This window comes from Amia ocellicauda, chromosome 14 (assembly GCF_036373705.1).
Source record: "Amia ocellicauda isolate fAmiCal2 chromosome 14, fAmiCal2.hap1, whole genome shotgun sequence".
Classification (NCBI taxonomy): domain Eukaryota; kingdom Metazoa; phylum Chordata; class Actinopteri; order Amiiformes; family Amiidae; genus Amia; species Amia ocellicauda.
The window spans coordinates 160,001-182,807 of record NC_089863.1 but is presented as its reverse complement, the minus strand read 5'-3'; the positions used below and the strand labels follow the sequence as shown (position 1 = coordinate 182,807).

The 22,807-nt window shown below is 41.9% G+C and overlaps 1 protein-coding gene across 2 annotated transcripts in view; it reads right to left on the bottom strand.

The window, feature by feature from the left end:
- LOC136768187 (zinc finger protein 391-like) overlaps positions 1-22,807 on the bottom strand; it is a 142,617-nt gene that overhangs the window by 7,934 nt on the left and 111,876 nt on the right. The window contains exon 2 of one of the 2 annotated variants that reach the window (XM_066722259.1): positions 7,208-7,288. The gene's annotated coding sequence lies outside the window, so the exon portion shown is untranslated. Of the gene's footprint in view, positions 1-3,107; positions 4,224-7,207; positions 7,289-22,807 lie in introns of those variants that run through there. The other variant, XM_066722260.1, reaches the window with a different exon arrangement.

Below are 22,807 nucleotides of genomic sequence, written 5' to 3'. Positions count from 1 at the left end.
ACAAGTGACAATGGAGCCCAAACCCGCTCTCCCACATTGCGGGATAACGACTCTGGTTCCCCTCACCCGTCCCTCTCTCAGAGGGGATTAACTCACCCTCCCCACAGCATAATAGACAGCCTGTCTCCTCACTCATCTTTATCAATAGCTTTTGATCTGCTATTGATGCAAGACTGGTAGTCAAAGTGTCTCCTCATTAACCCTTTGTTATGCTATTGATACCAGAGACCCCCTGGCCTCAGCCACTCTCTGTGAATCAGCATAACACTCAAGAGCACTGAGGGGGAATTGACTTGTCCCAAACTGATGAATATTACCAGGGTGGACTTTACCCAGTTTCAGTTTTATTCCTTACACTCTTGAAATTAAGTAACTGTATTTGAAGCACAAATGGCTTAATACCAATAAAATGAAATTAAAACAAAAGCGCTTATAATCTGGGTGTTAAAAATTTCTAGTTCAATCCTATTGTCTGCTGACTGACCTCGTGGATTCAGAGTGGGGGCTGAAGGACATTGAGAAGCTGGGACACATTCTCAGACACAATCCCAGAAAGGCAATCTTTTAAATTAGAGTTGTGACATTACCTGGCCAGACCTGGGGTTTAGCTTCCCATGTTTTAATGGTTTAATAGAGGTATGCAAAAAAATATAAAGAGGAAGAAAATGTTGTATAGCGCATACAAAAGGGATGGTGACGAAACAAAATACATAGAATATGTTGAGCTGCAAAGAGATCTTAAGAAAGGGATCAGGAAAGCAAAGAGGGAAATAGAAAGAAACATAGCTCTTGGAGCTAAAACCAATGCAAAGAGCTTTTTTCAATATTACAACAGCAAGCGGTCAATAAAGGAGGAAGTGAAACAGATAAAAGGCAAAAATTGAGGTATCTTGGAAAACGAATAAGATGTAGCAAATGTTCTAAATGAGTATTTCACAGAGGTTTTTACAAAAGAAAAAACAGATAACATGCCACAGGTTGACAATCAGTCCAGTCAAACCCTAAGAGAGATCAGGATAAATGAGGAGGAGGTAATAAGGGCATCTGCCAAGAAATAAAAATAATAATAAAAAAAAAACTAAAGGGACTAGCAGAATTAAAAACAAACAAATCACCTGGGCCAGATGGGATATTTCCAACAGTACTTAAAGAAATGTGGGAAATTATTTATAGGACGCTAACTCGATTATTCCAAATTACACTTAGAACAGGGGATGTGCCAACTGACAAGAAGACAGCAAATGTCATACCAATCCACAAGAAAGGGGACAAAACTGAGCTAGGAAATTACAGACCAATCAGTCTCACCTGCATCACTTGTAAAATGTTGGAAAAAATGATTAGACAGAAAATAGAGGAGCATCTCAATGAAAACCATATTCTTGGAGATAGTCAACATGGGTTTAGACGAGGCAGATCATGTCTTACTAATTTATTAGAATTTTTTGAACATGCAACTGCAGCTGTAGATCAGGTGAAAGCATATGATATGATATACTTAGATTTTCAGAAAGCTTTTGATAAGGTTCCACACCAAAGACTGATCCTCAAATTGGAAGCTGTAGACATTCAGGGTAATGTAAGTAGATGGATTATGAACTGGTTGATGTGTAGGAAACAGAGGGTGTCGATTAGAGGAGTCGCTTCTAACTGGAGTGAGGTTGTTAGTGGAGTTCCACAGGGATCAGTACTAGGACCTTTGCTTTTTCTAATCTATATTAATGATCTGGACTCTGGGATAGTTCGCAAACTAGTCAAATTTGCAGATGATACCAAAATAGGTGATACAATCTTGGCAGCACAGGCTATTCAAAGGGACTTAGATAATATTCAGTTGTGGGCGACACCTGGCAAATGAAATTCAATGTGGACAAGTGCAAGGTAATACATGCAGGTAACAAAAATGTCCAGTATAATTACACTATGGGAGGTACAGAACTAGATGAAGTAACGCATGAGAAAGACCTAGGAGTCTATGTGGACTCCTCACTTTCTCCATCCAAGCAATGTGGGGAAGCAATAAAAAAGGCAATCACAATGCTAGGGTATATTGTCTAAAGTGTAGAATTTAAAACAAGGGCAGTGATGTTCAGACTGTACAATGCACTAGTTAGACTTCATCTGGATACTGTGTACAGTTCTGGGCTCCACACTTCAAGAAGGATATTGCTGCTTTAGAGGCAGTTCAGAGGAGAGCAACCAGACTTATTCCAGGTCTGAAGGGAAAGTCCTACCCAGAGAGACTGAGGGACCTGAACCTTTTCACCCTGGAACAGAGGAGACTACGTGAGGACTTGATACAAGTCTTCAAAATCATGAAAAGCATCGACCACATCAAAGCAGAGGAGCTTTTCCAGATCAGCAGGGACACACGCACCCGGGGACACAAATGGAAATTGGGCTTCAAGGCATTCAAGACAGAAAACAGGAGACACTTCTTCACACAGAGAGTAGTCAAAATCTGAACAAACTCCCCAGCAATGTGGTAGATGCTAAAAATTTGGGAACATTTAAGAAAGCAAGAACACCCGAACTGCCGAGAATATGACGGATTAGACAGGATTAATGCACAGTTGATTTATAAATTAATATCGTAGCCTACGTCTTTGTGAAAGCTGGGGTATGCACTTAATCCTTCACATATGTGAAGTCAGCTCCAATAATGTTTTGTTCACTGTAGTTTGTGTTTTTTTTGTATGCACTATTTAAATAATATTAAAAATACATTTTTGAATTATACATTACCTATTTACACTTGTTTGGATATTTTTGGGTTACGTTCAGTTCAGAAAATATTTGTCTCATTCTAGTGGCTATATAATATTGTGCACAGACTAACTTAACATGAATACTGAGAAAATATATACTGAAAGCATGTTTCTAAACTACTCATTAAATACTTACTTCATCCCTGTTATTGTCCCCCTTCATCTATTAGTTTTCTTATTTTCTTAAATACTCATTAAACTTACTCTGTAAATACAGTTACAAACATTTTAGCCATGCTAGTGGAAATGTTGGTATACTAGCCCAGCTCGCTAGTGCCAAAACTCCTTAAAATCCACCCCTGGTCACATGACATTATATATAAGGCCTATCAAAATTACCTAGAAAAGCTTAACATCGTGAAACACACGGCCCTTAGTTTCAGAAACAGCCATAAAGAGTGGAGCAGCGGCAGGTCCCTCATCATCTCCTGATGGTGTTACTGAGGACGTGAGACAAGGTGAGCTCATATAGTGGCAATTCAAAGTTATTCCAATCAATCATTTGTAACAGTTTCAACTGAAAGAAGCTCAGCAATACTAACATCAAGTAGCCTGATGTACTGTATATTAGGCTATAAGCAGGTTAAGAGGCTAATATCAATCTAGGATTGACAATACTTTACAGGGATCTGTCCTTGTAGCAGATAGTGAGCAAGAAGATGTGATAGATAAATACTTAACTAAGCATGGTACTCCAAGCAAACCTCATTTAACCATAGTAAAGTAATTGCTACAGTATGTTGAGAAAGGAGGGTTGAAATGTGAGATTTCAGACTGGGCAGACTTAAGCACATATCACAGATTATTATTACTTGTTTAATTGTGCTGTGAACAGTTCATCTCTTCATGGGGCCCACAATTAGTGGCGCCCCTGCTTGGACTTAATCGCATGTTGCAAGCATGCATGCACATGTGTTCAGTTAACATTAGCTAGCATACTCCCCTTTAGCTGCTGAGTGGACAAAATGTTATATATTTCTGTTGAAACACATTACCAGTAACATGTCGATGTATTTGATTTTCATAGATTTTCATAGAATTTCTTAGCAGTCAAATCAACAAACTAAGTTAGCTAGCTTGGTCACTTGCATTTAACATATGTTCATTCGCAATCCAATCAAATTTGTGAGGTAAGAAGTGATGCTCCGTTGATTTGTTGTAAAATCTATGTCTATGTCTATTGTACTATTTGTTGTGGGGCTATTATTTCAAGTTTAAAGGTTTGTAGGATGTGTCATGTTGCTTTTCTCCCCACCTAGAGAGGGAAACTTTCTAGTTATGCAAGTTGATGTAAAAACCTAGTCAGAAGATTGATTGAAACATGCTCTACAGTTATTTAGCTAACAGTAGTTAACTGGCTGCTCTGTTTTGACAATAATTGTACTATTCTGTGAGAGAGTAGCTTAAAGATTGTCTGTGTTGGTCTAGTGAGATTATTTTGCTTTTAAGGCCAGTAGGCTGCAGTAAAAAGATAACTTGCAATATATGTGCTAAAACCTGAAGCAATACATGTCAGGCACATGCAAACTCATAGTTTTTTGCCTAATGCATCTTTTAAGTGTGGTTTCCCTGAATGCACGAGAGCTTTTTCGAAGTTTTCAGCCTTCAAGTTTCACACTTATCGCCAAAAGAAGGAAAGAATAGGAATAAACTGAATAGTGCAGGAGATTTAACATGTCATACTGACTTACGTAGCTCTTGAAGACTCTGTATTGGAATGATGAAGAAAGTGTTTTGTGATAATTATATAATGTTTTATATTAAAACTAGCATTAGAAATAGCTTGTATACAGACTGAGCAGAGTAGCTTTAGCAGGCTAAGCAAAAGGTCAACAAGGTTAATTTGTTAGAAATTCCTGTCTGTAATAAAAGGTCACACAGTGCCAAAATAGCCCACAGATGTTTGTTGAAAATCTGTTTGTGGACTTCGTTTCTGCAGAATGGCAGGAACTGTTTTTGTTAATGAGCGATTGACAGTTGTTAAATGACGACCGTGGGATCTATCTTCCTAGTGCACAACAAAGACAGACATCTGCTTTTTGGATCCATCACCTCTTCATGGGAAGACAAGATCGTAAACTGACTCGGACTTGTACCTTCTGATTGGATGGTACAAACATTTTACGTCATCTTCCTATAAAGCTGCGCTCATGTTTGTAAACATTAAGTTCTCACTGAAGGAATTCCTGACATGGTGCTTCCAAGCCGGCTTGTTTAAAGTTCTATTTGCGTTATCTCAACGACTTTTCCAGTTATTTTAGAGACGGGTTCTACACTCTAAATGTGAGGAAATCTGGGGTCTTCTCTTACATCTGGAAAGTCATATTACCGAAGGCAAGACAGTTACATGCCCTTTCAGACAATGTGACAAACAATGTACTGTTAAGTCTACATTCCCATCACATGTGTCAAGAAAGCATAAAGAAGTCTAGTTGACTGGATAGCAAATCCAAGCAGCACTGGTGATTGCAATTATGAGTGTTGTGATATGCAACTTGAGAATTCCAGTCAGTCTAGTTATGAAGACATGGAGGTCTATCCAGAAAAAGCAGACGAAGGACAATTTCTCAGAAATCCTTCCATCCTCTACAATTCAAACAATCACTATCAGGAAACACATGATATAAATCAGTCACAACTAATTTCCAAACTACAAGAAAATTTGACTTCGCTTAAGACTTCCTTAAGCTGACGTAAACACTGTGATGGATACCTTAATAAGTGAGGATCTCCACAGGGCTTGCAATACCTACACACTGATAGGAGAAAAACATTTTTTACATCATTGACTTCAATGATGCGGAGCCAGTGCCCAGTTGTCTTGGTCAGAATGACAAAGAATGTTCTGGTGAAAAACACCATTGCATCTCTCTTGTGCTCAGAGTCAGTGAGCAAGTAAAAACTCGTGTCCACCCTGATAATGTTGTTCAGGATTTGTGGGATGGTACAATTATTGAAAAGAACTTGCTGCTCAAGCACACGGCTTCTTCATTAGGCGTAATCCTTTATCAGGATGCCTTTGAAGTAGTAAAACCCCAAGGGCAGGGATGGCAAACCTGTGGTAGAGTGGCACGCAGACCCGTACAGGTTGGCACGTTATGAGAGGAACTGCATGTTTTTTTGTTTGTTTGTTTTTTGCCATCCCGCCCCTCAATTGTCTAAACTGGCACTTCAGAAAACCAGTCAGTGTATTTGGCAGTGACGGCGACACCCACAAGTCATTGAGCTGCGCCAAGTTCTTGTCTGAATGCTCATGTTTTAGGTCAGGTTCTTGTGTTCTTTCTGGGGAAGCAATTTTAAGTTCACAGACAGACTTAACAAACAGCTGTGGGCCCTCTCTCTCTCTGCAGTTTAATACTTTTATCATTGACAGGAATGTCTAGAGGGTATGCCCTGAACAACTTGCAAAGTGGTTGTTGCTAGCTTAATACATTTACTTTGCTTGGTCTGTATATTATTATTAATACAAAACAATACAGTGTATATAAAATATTAATGACGGCTCTTCACTCACCAATTTCAGGATCTGCTTCAGTGACTCTAGATCGTTGTTCTCCACTGAGTCACATGCGGATGGCGGCATGAACTCAGAACGCATTTTCTCCTCCTGAGAGAGAGAACTACTTTCGGCCACAGAATATGAGCGTGATCAAATGGGAACACACTTTGCAGTACCACCTTTTCTTTAATATTAGCTAAAAGAACTCCACTTAAGCCACAGGAAACACTGCACTCATTTCTGCTCATATTTGTAGTCGCTATGAAGCAGGCTTGTAGTTTTGCCTCAGCGGGAGATCAAAGCTGTGGATTTACAGCACGGAGCGCCCGGTTTGTGTGTTTATCTCCCTCTGCACCTCGCTGCCTCTCGCAGGGCTGTCTGCCCATCCGCCTCCTCTCTCCTCCTGCCGCAGGTCCCAATATTTCAGATTTAATTCAGCGAGAAGCTGAGCGGTGGGATTCCCTCCTGCGACTCTCACGCAACCTGTCATGTTTGAATCTTGAGAACATTTTTTAATTTTATTGGGCACAACGTCTGTGGAATAACTGATATTGTACCTTTTTTAGTATTTAATGTACTTTACAAAAATTCTCATCATCATTATTATTATAATTTGCCATATATATATATATATATATATATATATATATATATATATATATATATATATATATATAATGTCATTGTTTTGAACACTGCAAATACAAAAGTTCTAGTCATGGCAATAAAGCACCTTTAATTGAAAATGTTATTGAGTGAGAGAGACAGACAGATAGACAGAGAGAGAGAGACATAGCACTAAAAGAGGAGCGGTGCTGTGGTCACTGAGACACAAGAGAGGTGTACACAGAGATGCACTTCCTCCTCCACTGCAGTAAATATTCCCAAATTAGGGAAATATTTAGGAAATAATTACGAGAGAGACAGATGTACAGTGTACCTCCTTGGTCTTTGGCTTGGCGTCGCCTCACTTCGTCACCTCTCTGACCCATCATGGTAGCTTAGGTTCCTGGGATACGCTCTGCATGCAATAGAGTACATTTGAACACAAACGCATCGCACACAACTCAGCACAGCGCACTGCAGGTATCAAGGGGCGCCATGTAGCGCCATGTTTTGGGGGCACAGTTGGAAAACAGATTACGATTGCTACAAATGAATGGTTGGAAGATTTAACTACCATGTATAGGCTGTTCTAAGTTACCTGAAATGTCCTTGAATGTTCCCTCAAAAAATGCAAAAGTACTGATAGTACTACAGAACAAAGCTTTAAACATTCATTCAATCCTGTAATACTGCAGTAGGCTTAAACCAATGTGTCTCAAACCTGTCCTGGAGGAGCCCCTACCCTGCTGGATTTTGTTCAAACTGAGCTCTCAATTTTCTTAATTGAACCTTTAATTGAACTAATCATTTCCTAATTCAGAGTCTTACAACTATTTTTAACAGTAGGGGTTTAAGTTAAGTATAAAATGGTATAAGACATTATAAAGGAACCAGCTTTTTATCAGTTACACTATGTAAAGAGTCAAATGTGATCAAATTAATTCAATTAAGGGTTCAATTGAGTAAGAGCTCAGTCAAACCAGCGGGGCGGGTGGTACTCCAGCACAAGTTTAAGAACCACTGGCTTCAACTATTCAGGTAGAGTGATGGACATTTTTAAAATCAAAATCATAATTATCTGTCTTTCAACACACATTACAGTAAGCTAAATAGTGCATCGATTAGCCCTCTTGGTAGTGTAAACTGTCCATGACTTACCAGTACATTACCAGCGCTGCTCGTGCACCAGTTCACATCAATCAGACTGCTCATGTTGTGTCAATATAGACATCTTTGTTTCTTTATGTTAACTAAGTAGTTCATTAATTAGTTAACATTAACACATACTTGTCATGCCTCGTTAACTAACATATTAGTACATGTTATATAATAGACACTGTGTTACCAATAGTTTTTTTTATCAAGTAAAACATGTTTCAAATATAAACACTCTGACAATCAGTGGCAGATATCACAGAAACAGCCCACAGATGCCTGGATGTCAATGTCCAGGGTATGAATAGTTTTGAAGCTCGTTTGAACCTCATGTCACTAAACCCTGTGTATTGTGTGAAGGATGTGTGCTGATCACTTAAATAATCATAATCATATTAATAATAATAATAATAATAATAATAATAATAATAATAATAATAATAATAATAATGTACCAGCAGTACAACGATTGACAGTGATGTATGCTATACAACACAGGTACACAAAAACGCATTGGTTTAACATTTTTAAACATTATTTAGCATTTTTGTAAAAACAAGTTTATAGGCACAAGGTTTAAAACAAAAGTATGAGAGATCAAACAACAGCGACTAGGCCTGTATTTGTCTTTCCTGTATTAGTATTTCAGCAGATTGCATTGACTACCAGTTTAAAACAGAACATCACATCTGACATTTTGGAAAAAATAAAATAAACGGCACAATGGATATGCCTCAAACTACCACTGAATGAGTGAGATAAAGTACAATGTGTAAATGAGGGGAATTGTCTAATATCACTGTGTGGCTCCGGGGGTCCTGTCCTGCGCCTCACAATGGGCCACGGAGACCCTCTGGTGCGCATGCGCTGAGTAAGGGGCTGTCCCTGAATTGCACACTGCAGCGAAAGTGACCAGGGATCATCGAAGATAAACCACATTTACTGAAATGTTAGGTCTGACATAAAACATAGGAACAATGGAAATAATGGGGGGGCATGTCTGTGTGTAAGCAGGGAGGCGCCTGCTGTGACATTTCTGTTATCGAAGGACATGCGGATCAATGTTACGCCTTTTTTTCAGCATTACCATGTCATTCTATCAGTTCAATGAATAGGACAAGTTCGTCGCTTGGCCAAAGCCCGGCGGTGGGGCCTGCTAGTGGCCGGAGTGGAACTGGGTTTTCCAGCCGCAACCCCGGGCTGTGAGCACTGTGACAGGCCCCGGGGCGGACTCCTAGATGAGGACACTGCGGAGGGAGTAACCAAAACACGTGTATATTAGCATAGGCTAATATGCCGGTGAGCATTGTAACGTAATCACGTGACGTCAGACAACACCCTGGAGGGGCGTGGCTAACCACATACAGCGTAATCCCAACACGAGTCTAATTTGAAGGGCACTATAAAATACAGGTTTGAGGAGCGGTAATGGCTGTATTTGGGCTACATTTGTATCTATGTTTTGTATTCATTGTACTGTAGCCAGTAATATTATTTTCTGTAGTATTGTATGGATTTACATTATATGAAGCTAGAATGAGCTGAAACTTGAAATAAATTAAACTTGAAATAAATGCTTTAACTTGAAGTTTGTTGTCATGTTTCTTAAGGCGAGACACTACAGGCAAACATTGTGATTTCGCGTCCATATGTCAATTTTCTGGTTCTGGGATATTTGGCAACTAGACCTTTCATACTTTCATAATGTATACATCCATCACCAATAATATAAATCCTTGATTTGTGTATTTTTTCATCCCAAGTCGTCAATTGCACTTGGCATAAATATGGCTCCTGATAGAATTTCTCATGTAGAAATTCAGCCACTAATTTTAAAACTCTCCCTATCGAATCACATCTTTCAAACGCTTGTTTTGCAAGGCATATCATTAGCCACTCAATCTACGGCTATTTCCCTTCTATGCATTGTGCGTCGTGCTGAACTAAATACAAGTGAAACCCAAGCATACAAAAAATCCTATTACAAGTGTATTGTTTTAGAAGTTGTATATCAATAGTCAATTAATTTGTGTGACATAAACGGTCATATTTATGGAAAATACATTTTAATTGCATGTTTTTATCTGCCTTTTTCTCAAAATGACCTCTTTCTCATGCGCCAAATAGTTTTCCTCCGTGTTCAAAGTAGGTACAGTTACATTATTCCACACACTGGTTCTTAGGACTGATAGTCAGACGTGTCACAGGCATCTTTAAATATATTGTGTCAGTTTGGGCAGGGAGAGAGAAGAAGAGGAGAGGGAGAGGGACAGGAGGGGACGTATACGTCTCTCTCAGATGGGGCTGCACCACACTAGAGAGTGGGAGCACAGCAGGACAATTACTCTGGCCAGGAAGGTGTGGGACAGTGTGGTGCTGGAGAGACGGACAGCATCTGAGTGTGTGTGTGTGTGTGAGAGACTCACATCTCTCTCTCTGTTATTTTATGTAAACAAAAATATAGAATTGTATTGTTTTGAGGTCATCATCGGTGAGAAACATTTCCAATTCACAACATGCTGTCTAACCTCCTCAGAAGCACTACTGCAGTATTGTGGTGATGTTCTCTTCTTGTGGCTGTTTTGTGAGCAGGGAGAGATCTACAGGTCAGGTTTTGTGTGGTGTGACATATAATGCCATCTAGTGACCAGATATCACAACACAATTGTGCTCTAGACTTCAGCTAAGAAAAGATGCTGTTGCTGCTAAAAGTTCCCTTTTTAGCCTTTACATGTACACTGATTAGCCATAACATTATGACCACCTGCCTAATATTGTGTAGGTCCCCCTTTTTCCGACAAAACAGCCCTGACCCGTCGAGGCATGGACTCCACTAGACCTCTGAAGGTGTGCTGTGGTATCTGGCACTAAGACGTTAGCAGCAGAGCCTTTAAGTCCTGTAAGTTGCGAGGTGGGGCCTCCATGGATCAGACTTGTTTGTCCAGCACATCCCACAGATGCTCGATTGGATTGAGATCTGGGGGAATTGAACTCATGATTCTTCAGACCAGGCCACCTTCTTCCATTGCTCCGTGGTCCAGTTCTGATGCTCACGTGTCCATTGTAGTCGCTTTCGGCAGTCAGCATGGGCACTTGCTGCCTAATATATCCCACCCACTGACAGGTGCCATGATAAAGAGATTATCAGTGTTATTCACTTCACCTGTCAGTGCTCATAATGTTATGGCTGATCGGTGTATATTTGTACATTGTATGTTTGTTTGTACATATGTGTGCTGATGCAAATGTTTACAAGACGGTGGGCTTAAGCCCGTGTTAGTGTGATGTTGTGCCAAGTGGGCTACAGTGAGGGGCACCCTTAACAAATCCATTAGTAACTATGTGATCCAGGGATCCTATCCAGTCTATTTTTAACACTAGAAGTGCCGACATTTCGAACTACCTTCAAGCCGGTCATTGTAAATGATAGCTCTTTAACAGCTGCAATATGACAAAGGAAAACCATAGTATAAAACTCAGAAGTTTTATTCATGAACTTCACATCCAACATTTACATAGCACAAATGTAGTATTTAAATTGAAATATCATAAAACATTAATATTATTGCTATAAATAACAACACACTTTTTTCTAAACGCACACACTGCAGTCAAAACATGAACAACTATATAGCCTACAATGAGCAAAAAGCTCAAAAATGGCATACAATAAGAGAATGAAACAAGTGTATACATAAATATTGAAATAATGCTCAAAAGCAGTATTTTACAGTTCAAAAATAACTATTGCATTTATCAAAACATTTGTACACTAAACATTTTCAACATACAAAGCTACAGTGAATAAAATCGGTGTATTTCAATAAACTATTTACTATATATTTACCCTGCATACCTGACAGCTCGTACAGTCACACAGGACACGTTTCTGCACTTTCCCTGCATGAGCTCGTACCTCACACTGCATTTTGACAGCCTCTCCAGGTGACACTTTTACTCGACGAATATATAGCATCGCAATAAATGCTCCTCCACTGATCATGTCCATGAATCACTCGGTGCCATTTGCACTCACAGTGTTTTCACAGCACTGGCACAAACCCACGAAAGATCTGTCATTCCCAGTATCACTGATGCCCCTGAATCAGTCATGTTCATATACATGGCATGTCCAAAACGAGCTCTCTTCAATCTCCATTTCCAATCCATGTTTGTTTGCGGGTAATCACTGTATCCACTCAATCTGACTACAGTTGTAAGAAACACCTATAATGCAGTACAATCCGTGTGTTTTTCAAGCACATGAAAGACTGTAGAAAGGTAGAGATCGCCACTTGAGCGCCAGACTGACTGTATTGTAAAGGGCAGGCAGGATTATGGGTTATATTTGATTTATTATGTATTTAAATGACCGGTCAAAATAACCAGATTTTGACTATTCTAGGTAAATGTGTTTATAAATTATTTACTTTGCGTTTATGCAGCTAAAACGCAGTAGGTATGTTTAATACATATAGTTAGGAAAAGTCATGAACGGGTATGTGTATTTAGTGTATTTAGGAACACAGAGTAATTCAAATTTTAATAACTAAAATGGTCAAATTGACCGGCTCGGCGCTTCTAGTGTTAAATGTTCTCAAATTGTCTCTTCAACCACATCGCTGGGGAGTTTGTTCAGATTGTGACACCTCTCTGTGTGAAGAAGTGTCTCCTGTTTTCTGTCTTGAATGCCTTGAAGCCCAATTTCCATTTGTGTCCCCGGGTGCGTGTGTCCCTGCTGATCTGGAAAAGCTCCTCTGGTTTGATGTGGTCGATGCCTTTCATGATTTTGAAGACTTGGATCAAGTCCCCACGTAGTCTCCTCTGTTCCAGGGTGGAAAGGTTCAGTTCCCTCAGTCTCTCAGTAGGACATTCCCTTCAGACCTGGAATAAGTCTGGTTGCTCTCCTCTGAACTGCCTCTAGAGCAGCGATATCTTTCTTGAAGTGTGGAGCCCAGAACTGTCCACAGTATCCAGATGAGCTCTAACTAGTGCATTGTACAGTCTGAACATCACTGCCCTTGTTCTCAATTCTACACTTTTGACAATATACCCTAACATTCGGTTTGCCTTTTTTATTGCTTCCCCACATTGTTTGGATGGAGAAAGTGAGGAGTCCACATAGACTCCTAGGTCTTTCTCATGCGTTACTTCATCTAGTTCTATTCCTCCCATAGTGTAATTATAGTGGACATTTTTGTTACCTGCATGTATTACCTTGCACTTGTCCACACTGAATTTCATTTGCCAGGTGTCGGCCCACAACTGAATATTATCTAAGTCCCTTTGAATAGCCTGTGCTGCAGAGATTGTATCTGCTGAGCCACCTATTTTAGTATCATCTGCAAATTTGACTAGTTTGCGAACTATCCCAGAGTCCAGATCATTAATATAGATTAGAAAAAGCACAGGCCCTAGTACTGATCCCTGTGGAACTCCACTAACAACCTCACTCCAGTTAGAAGCAACTCCTCTAATCGACGCCCTCTGTTTCCTACACATCAACCAGCTCATAATCCAACTACTTACATTACCCTGAATGTCTACAGCTTCCAATTTGAGGGTCAGTCTTTGGTGTGGAACCTTATCAAAAGCTTTTTGAAAATCTGTATATCATATCATATGCTTTCACGTGATCTACAGCTGCAGTTGCATGTTCAAAAAATTATAATAAATTAGTAAGACATGATCTGCCTCATCTAAACCCATGTTGACTATCTCCAAGAATATGGTTTTGAATAAGATGCTCCTCTATTTTCTGTCTAATAATTTTTTCCAACATTTCACCGGTGAGACTGATTGGTCTGTAATTTCCTGGCTCAGTTTTGTCCCCTTTCTTGTGGATTGGTATGACATTTGCTGTCTTCCGGTCAGTTGGCACATCCCCTGTTCTAAGTGTCATTTGGTATATTTGAGTTAGCTGCCTATAAATAATTTCCCTAATTTCTTTAAATACTGTTGGAAATATACCATCTGACCCAGGTGATTTGTTTTTAATTCTGCTAGTCCCTTTAGTACCTCCTCCTCATTTATCCTGATCTCTCTTAGGGTTTGACTGGACTGATTGTTAACCTGTGGCATGTGATCTGTCTTTTCTTTTGTAAAAACCTCTGTGAAATACTCATTTAGAACATTTGCTACATCTTGTTCCTTTTCCAAGACACTTCCATTGTTGCCCTTTATCTGTTTCACTTCCTCCTTTATTGAACTCTTTGCATTAGTTTTAGCTCCAAGAGCTATGTTTCTTTCTATTTCCCTCTTTGCTCTTTGTATTTTGTTTAGTCTCCGTCCCTTTTGTATGCACTATACAACATTTTCTTTCTCTTTATATTTTTATGCATACCTCTATTAAACCATTTTGGCCAGTGTTTTTTGGTCCTCAATTTGCTACGTTTTGGTACAAATTTCTCCTGAGCTTCAAGTAGAATATTCTTAAAATATAACCATCCATTTTCAACTGACTCTGTATACAGTGTGCTCTAGTCTACCTCTTCTGCTGCTTCATACCTTCAAGGTTTGCTTTTCTAAAATTGTAGACCAGGAAATTGAAATCCCCCATTATAACAGCCACATCCTTGCTACATGCAGTCCTGATTACACTGTACAATGCAACATCTTTCTGAACATCTGAGTTGGGTGGTCTGTAACACACTCCTACCACTAATCCTCCAGATATTTTATTCAAAAGTTTAACCCACAAAGATTCTGTTCCGTTACTAGGATCTAATTCGAGTTCTTCAGCCTCAATGTCATTTTTCACATATAATGCTACCCCACCACCTCTTCCGTTTTGCCTGTCTCTTGTAAACTGTGTGTATCCTTCCAACTTGTATTCATCCCCATCATTTTCTGTAAGCCATGTTTCCGTCACTTCTACAACATCATAGTCGCACGCCAGCACTGTGGCTTCTTGGTCTAACATCTTGTTCCTTATACTCCTGGCATTGAGGTACAAACATTTCAGGACTTTCCTACTAGCAGATTCTCAATTTCTCTGCACATATGCTCTCCCAATGCATTAGCCCCCCTTCTGTTTAGATGTAGACTGTCCGGTTTGTACAGGTCCCATCTATCCCAGAAGAAAGACCAATGCTGCATAAACCTAAACCCCTCTTCCCTACACCAAGATTTCAACCACGTGTTAAACTTTCTGATCTCTTGTCTGTCTCCCTGGCCTGGAATGTGGTACCGGAAGTATTTCAGAGAAAACTACTGTGGAGGTTCTGCTCTTTATTTTTGTTCCTAGCTCTTAAAATGTGTTTTGCAGAACCTCTGCCCTACCTTTTCCTATGTCATTGGTTCCAGTGTGGAACAAGACCAGTGGATTCCCCCCGACTTTGGCCAGTAGCCCGTTTGCTAGTTTAGGCAGATCTGCAACCTGAGCACCAGGCAGGCAAGATACCATGCGGGTCTCCTTATCACTAGAGCACACTGTGTGATCTACACCTCTAAGAATTGAATTTCCTACTATAACTACCTCCCTCTTCTGGGGGGGAGTGGGCACCATGGTGCTCTGGTGCTCAACTGCCCTCCCGTCACCCTCTGAGCTGTCACTGTCCAACTCGGTGTCCAGCAGTTGGAACCTGTTGGGCAATTCAAGCTCTTGGGGTGTCTCTAGGGGTTGTGCACGCCCTTTTCTGCGGTTACGACCTACTGTAACCCAGCAGTTCTCTACGCTGTCCTGCTCTGAGTACTCAACTCTCCTAGGTTTTGGCGTGCACTGAGATCATGTGACAGATTATGTGACACAGGTGGACTTTATTTAACTAATTATATGACTTCTCAAGGTAATTGGTTGCACCAGATCTTATTTAGGGGCTTCATAGCAAAGGGGGTGAATACATACGCACCACATTTCCGTTTTTAAATTTTATAATTTTTTAAAACAAGTTTTTTTTACTTCACCAATTTGGACTATTTTGTGTTTGTCCATTACATGAAATCCAAATAAAAATCAATTTAAATTACAGGTTGTAATGCAACAAAATAGGAAAAATGCTAAGGCACTGTATATACGCACTGGGAAGAGTTGCCCAACTTGTGTCCTGTGGTCTGCGCAGGCCAGACGGACGTGGCTGTGTCTCTGCTGAGCGTCAGACAGTGGACACCTCTGACCTGGGATCCTCACTGAGCAGCGAGTGCAGAGTGTGAGGAGCCACTGAGACCCTGCAGGGACAGTGTGGCCCTAGTGTGCTGTGGGAGTGGGAGTCCCCTCAGGGGCAGGAGGGCGGTGGTGGCAGCGTGTGTCTGGTCAGCAGATGGTGGACAGGAGGGGACGGCTGTGTGGCTGAGAGGGAGCTCTCTTTCCTGGTCGATCTTCTCTCCAGTTCAGCCCCCAGTGACTCTCAGGCAGGCCAGTCTGGGTGTGTCCTGCAGCATTGCAGTGATCCGCTGATTAGGGCCTGTTCAACACTGAGAGACTGTGTGAGTGTGTGTGTTACTTACAAATTACATAAATGAAACCCCAAAAGAGCTATGAATAAACCATAAAAAACAGATCAATTCAGTAAATAAAACCCATCATCTACAGTGGGTTTTAGTGACATAAATCCAGGTGTACATTCAGTATTTGTTGCATGAATGAATGACAACAGTACTATTCAGTATTGCAATCAGAAAACATATATCTGAACAGTATATCTGAATATTTGTTAAAAACTGAGGTTCAGATTATCCATAATCGCCACTGGACACTCGGGCAAGCCAGCTGAGAAGTTGCTCAAGTCGCCGCAGCTAAGTATTGCCTTTTCTCTTGCGTTTCCTAGTACAGTTAAGTTACATTGATTGTTTACGTGGTTTGTTGTTTAGCTACGAATTGTATATCTTGCGACTGTTTGTTAGTGAATTTAGTAAGTTACTTAGCGCACTCGACACGCCCTGTCTGCAATCAGAAGCATTACAGTGTAGGCTGTGATTATTTAGCATTTGTTTAACATTACTACGAGCTATTGCTCAGTGTAACTGCATGTATCTGGCACTGTCTTTGTCTGTATTCAGATATTAAGCGGCCATTAATTGTGCTATTAGCAGTCCTGCGTGGGAGGGAGGGCCATCCTGACCAGCCTTGTGTATTTCAACAGAACACAGGTGTACACTGTCCTAATTAGTTACAGGTGTCGTATTTAACCACCCCCCACACCTCTGCGCCAGCAGCCTTCAGTGCCCCCCTTCCGAAGGGCCACATGTACAAAGGGCAGGGACTCTAGCTGTGGGACTACAGCAAGGAGAAGACTGCGAGGAGACGCTGCACAGCAACAACAGACAACCATGATGATCTCTCCGATTCCCGACCTGCTCTCTCAGTCTTTTCGGCGTGCACCTGCATGCCATTGTTTCTCTAATCCCTCCAACCTCATCTCTCTGCCTCTCCCTTCCTCCTCCCTCCCCTCTACTCCACTTTCTGGGGGCCTGTGGAACTGTCATCTCCACCTATCACCAGTCTCTGGATTTCCTCGCTCTCACCGAGACATGGATCTCCCCGGACAACTCTACCACCCCTGCTGCCTTATCCTCTCTGTTCGTCCTGTTCCACTCCCCTCGTCTTACCGGGCGGGGAGGAGGAACAGGGCTCCTGCTCTCCCCTTCTCTCCTCTTCTCTGTCCCCCCCTCTCTCTTTCGATCACGACCCACAGCTTTGAATTCCATGCAGTGGAAATCACCTCTCCCTCTCACCTCTTCCTTTTAGTTCTCTACCGTCCACCTGGTCCACTCACCTCCTTCCTGGATAAACTTGACTTTCTTCTCTCCACCCCTACTCTAGCTGTCCTCACCTACCATCCTGCTGGGAGACTTCAACATCCATCTCACCAACCCCTCCCACTGTGCCGGACTTCTTCCACTCCTGCACTCCTTTAACTTCTCTCTCTCCCTGTCTCCCCCCACTGACAGGGCTGGCCGCCAGCTAGACCTCATCTTCTCTAGAGGCTGCTCCCCTTCAACACTCTCCATGACACCCATGGACATCTTGGACCACCACTTAATTTTCTTCTCCCTTTCCCTCCCCTCCCTCCCTCCCCCCCCACTCCACCCACTCCCTCTGTCACCTTCCGCTGTAATCTCTGCTCCCCCTCCCCCTCCACCCTTCCATCCACTGCCCTCGCCCTCTTACCTTCCATTGACTGTTTTTCTCATCTATCTGTCAACTGTGCTACCTCCTCTTTGTTCTCCTCCCTCACCTCCTCCCTTGACTCTCTCTGTCCTCTCACGTCTCGTCCTACCCATCCCTCCCCTCCTCAGCCTTGGCTCTCTGCTGTTCTCCGCTCAACCCGAACTAGTCTGCGTGCCGCTGAACAAAAGTGGAAAAGGACCAAACTCCCAGCTGCCCTCGAAGTCTACCGCTCTCTACTGTCCACATTCTCCTCCTCTCTCACCTCAGCCAAGAAATCTTACTTCCAGTCTCTCTTCAAATCCACTGTCAACAACCCCCGCAAACTCTTCTCCACCTTCTCCTCCCTCCTTGCCCCCCCTCCCCCTCCTCCTCCCTCATCTCTCACTGCTGATGATTTTGCCTCCTTCTTCTCCTCCAAGATTGCAGACATCACACCAAAACCTCCCACCAATCAAGTTTCCTTTTCTTCATTCTAGCCTCTCTCAGATGCTGAAGTTTCTGCTCTCCTCCTATGTCACAAACCTACAACGTGTGCCATAGACCCTCTCCCTTCTCGCCTCTTCCAGGCAACCGCCTTTGAATCTCTGGGACTGTCCACACTTGTTTCTCCTCCTACCTAAGTGACCAGACCTACCAAGTGACTTGGCGAGGCTCCTCATCCACCGCCCAACCTCTCCTCACAGGCATTCCGCAAGGCTCCTTCCTGGGCCCGCTCCTGTTCTCTCTCTACACTTTGATGTTATTTATAGCAATAATATTAATGTTTTATGATCATATTTCAATTGAAATACTCCATTTGTGTAATACGCTTACAGTACAGTACAGTACATACAGTAGTGGTCTTAACAAGTATGCACACACTATTTTCCAAAAGTAATGTACCATTGTATGAAGTGTAAGTTGTTCTGTGTTCAACTATACATGACAGTAACATGTCTTTAAGTGTGTTGAACATTATTTTCCCAACATTGTTGCAAATAGAGCAGAGATGGCCAACTAGCGGCTCTTAATTCCACCACATGTGGCTCTCTTGAAGAGGCATAACAGAGCATACTGGGCCACATTCTGGTACCATAGATACAGTTCTGTACAGCATTTGAAATTGTACTGTATTATTGCACTTTGTATTGCTCACCATGGACAAGGGTGTCTGCTAAGAAATAAAAAATAATAATAAATCACTGCATTCGTGCAGATTCTACACAGAATTACGCAAATCTGTGTAACAGAACGTCACCCTTATCAGTGTCCTTTCTTTACCTAATGCAGTTATGCTAAAACTAAACTAGAATTAACAATTCCCCATGTTGGGTCTACCCCATATTTTTTTTTTTATAAAATCAGAGCCCTGAAATGCGCAAATCAAACAATTTGTTACACTCTAGCAAAAATTAATCAGGCGAGGGTGAAATCAATAACTGCAGCTCATCTCTGTACAGAACAGAGGGAACCAGAGCAGCGCATTTTAGCCTTGTGCATGGCTTCAGGGACAGATGTACAATGTATAAGCACAAGGAAGAGGACGACACTCACAGGATGGATAAACACAACTCAACTCGGACCGTCTCTATTGCCAGTTCCTTACAATATCTTTGCTCCCCAACCACACATCACTATGGGACACGTCTGGTGGAACAAGCCAGCTTGTTCACGATTACCTCCTCCTGTGGCCTGAGTCAAACCACTTCTAAGGGGCAGGCAGGTGGTGGTAATGTGATTATTTAGAAATGTGAGTCTGCACTTGACCCGACTACATTTCGCATATGTACATTTTGAAATGTTTTATGCAGTGAGTGAAAAAATATATTATTTGCCTCCACTAAATTAAAAGTGTGTGACCTATGCCCTAGTATGGGTCAGGCGTCTATGGTTTGGACACACATGCGCGCTAAACCAGTGTTAGCAGTTCGTAGGTACTACTAAAAAGATGGGTACACACCATGTCTAGAGGGAGGCACATATGATCAGCAAAGCAGAGGCTCGATTTAATTTGCTCCACAGTTGAAACATAGACCTACACGTAAATTAAAGGCGCAACCTGTATAATACATACATACATACATACATAAATAAATAAATACACATCTGCCCAGTGTACAGGCTTTGTCAGGGGAAAATTAGAAGTGCAAAATCAGCATCCTCACGGATCTAGCTAAAGTAACGTCAACTACTGTACACAGCACGCCCCCTGTTAACTGGCTATCTGACATGAGCTGGCAAGCAAGAGAGCAAAATCACCAGGGATAATTAAATAACTGAACAACAGACTGAAGAAAGCTTGAAAACTTATTCTGAAGAAGTGTCTCATTCAGCCGTGACAAATATTTGTATTTACACAGCCGCTTACATCTCTCGTCACATTTCTGCACGAGTTAGGAAAAACTCAAGACTCGACAATGAGACCGGGAGAGAAGACACCGTGGCCTATGTTCGTGTGGGTGAAATGTGATTGACACCACAGCCCACAAAACAACAGCTATCTGGGTGGAGCGTTTCAAAAAGCAATGTAACCTGCTGCGAACGTACTTCATCTTGGGGACTTTAATGTTGATGTGTGCGTCGCTTTTCTGTTTACTACTTAGGAGATGAAAGGAAACAATGGCTAAATATCTTCTTGTATCCTAACTTCACCATTTTATATGACATTTCAAATACTTCCAGTACATTCGACAGATTTTCACATTTTCCATGTGTTCTCCATGACTCAAAAAACAGTTCAAGGTTTTCCAGAACACGTGGGGACCCGGAGTTAGGCTATATACACATATACACTCACCTAAAGGATTATTAGGAACACCATACTAATACTGTGTTTGACCTTTAGAAATGTTGGCCCATATTGATAGGATAGCATCTTGCAGTTGATGGAGATTTGTGGGATCCAGGGTACAAAGCTCCCGTTCCACCACATCCCAAAGATGCTCTATTGGGTTGAGATCTGGTGACTGTGGGGGCCAGTTTAGTACAGTGAACTCATTGTCATGTTCAAGAAACCAATTTGAAATGATTCGACCTTTGGGACCTGGTGCATTATCCTGCTGGAAGTAGCCATCAGAGGATGGGTACATGGTGGTCATAAAGGGATGGACATGGTCAGAAACAATGCTCAGGTAGGCCGTGGCATTTAAACGATGCCCAATTGGCACTAAGGAGCCAAAAGTGTGCCAAGAAAACATCCCCCACACCATTACACCACCACCACCAGCCTGCACAGTGGTAACAAGGCATGATGGATCCATGTTCTCATTCTGTTTACGCCAAATTCTGACTCTGACCATCTGAATGTCTCAACAGAAATCGAGACTCATCAGACCAGGCAACATTTTTCCAGTCTTCAACTGTCCAATTTTGGTGAGCTTGTGCAAATTGTAACCTCTTTTTCCTATTTGTAGTGGAGATGAGTGGTACCCGGTGGGGTCTTCTGCTGTTGTAGCCCATCCGCCTCAAGGTTGTATGTGTTGTGGCTTCACAAATGCTTTGCTGCATACATCGGTTGTAACGAGTGGTTATTTCAGTCAAAGTTGCTCTTCTATCAGCTTGAATCAGTCGGCCCATTCTCCTCTGACCTCTAGCATCAACAAGGCATTTTCGCCCACAGGACTGCCGCATACTGGATGTTTTTCCCTTTTCACACCATTCTTTGTAAACCCTAGAAATGGTTGTGCGTGAAAATCCCAGTAACTGAGCAGATTGTGAAATACTCAGACCGGCCCGTCTGGCACCAACAACCATGCCACGCTCAAAATTGCTTAAATCACCTTTCTTTCCCATTCAGACATTCAGTTTGGAGTTCAGGAGATTGTCTTGACCAGGACCACACCCCTAAATGCATTGAAGCAACTGCCATGTGATTGGTTGGTTAGATAATTGCATTAATGAGAAATTGAACAGGTGTTCCTAATAATCCTTTAGGTGAGTGTATGAGTGTATATATATACACTCACACGCTGTGTATTCAACACATGTGCAGGCAGACACACACACACTCTGCTACACACTCCGCTGTCCCTCCGCAATCCTACCGGCTCATAAGGTTCCTACCAGAACTATATTAACTGCAATAGTCATGTTATTGTGTGTGATTACAGGTGATGTTTGTGTTGCTGCAGTATGTGCGCTGTTATGATAGGAAGTGTGTTCACATGGAGCGACACGCAGACTGCAGGCATTGCGCACGAATCAGCGGACAGTCTGCGCACTCGTGCTCTAAATGGTCCTATTCCGCGCAGATCCGCGCAGCGCTGACAGAGTGGTGCATTCTGGGCATTGTAGTTTTCTGTAGCAAGTCTGCTTAGACATGTAGCCGCAGATATGGGTAAAAAGCGGCGAGATTAAACAGTTAAAAACAGACTACAAGTGCCGAGGGTCACTGTGGGACTTCATCAAAGTCTGTTCTGAATCGTTGTAGGACATTAAGTATGAGCGGCACGACCAGTCCCTCTAGTTCCTCTTGAATGGCGGCCGAGCGCTGCGTGTAACTGCAGACTCCCTGCTAAGCAAGTCTCTTTCATGCGCCATGTGTTTGTGATATTGGTTGTGGTGTGAAATCATATACAGTGAACGTGTCGGGATTAGTGAATTTGGGGAGGGGGTGGCCATGCACGGCAGTCACGCATGCGTGGGGTTTGTAGGGCGAGCGCAGGGGTTTGTGCGGAGCTGCACACTACGCAT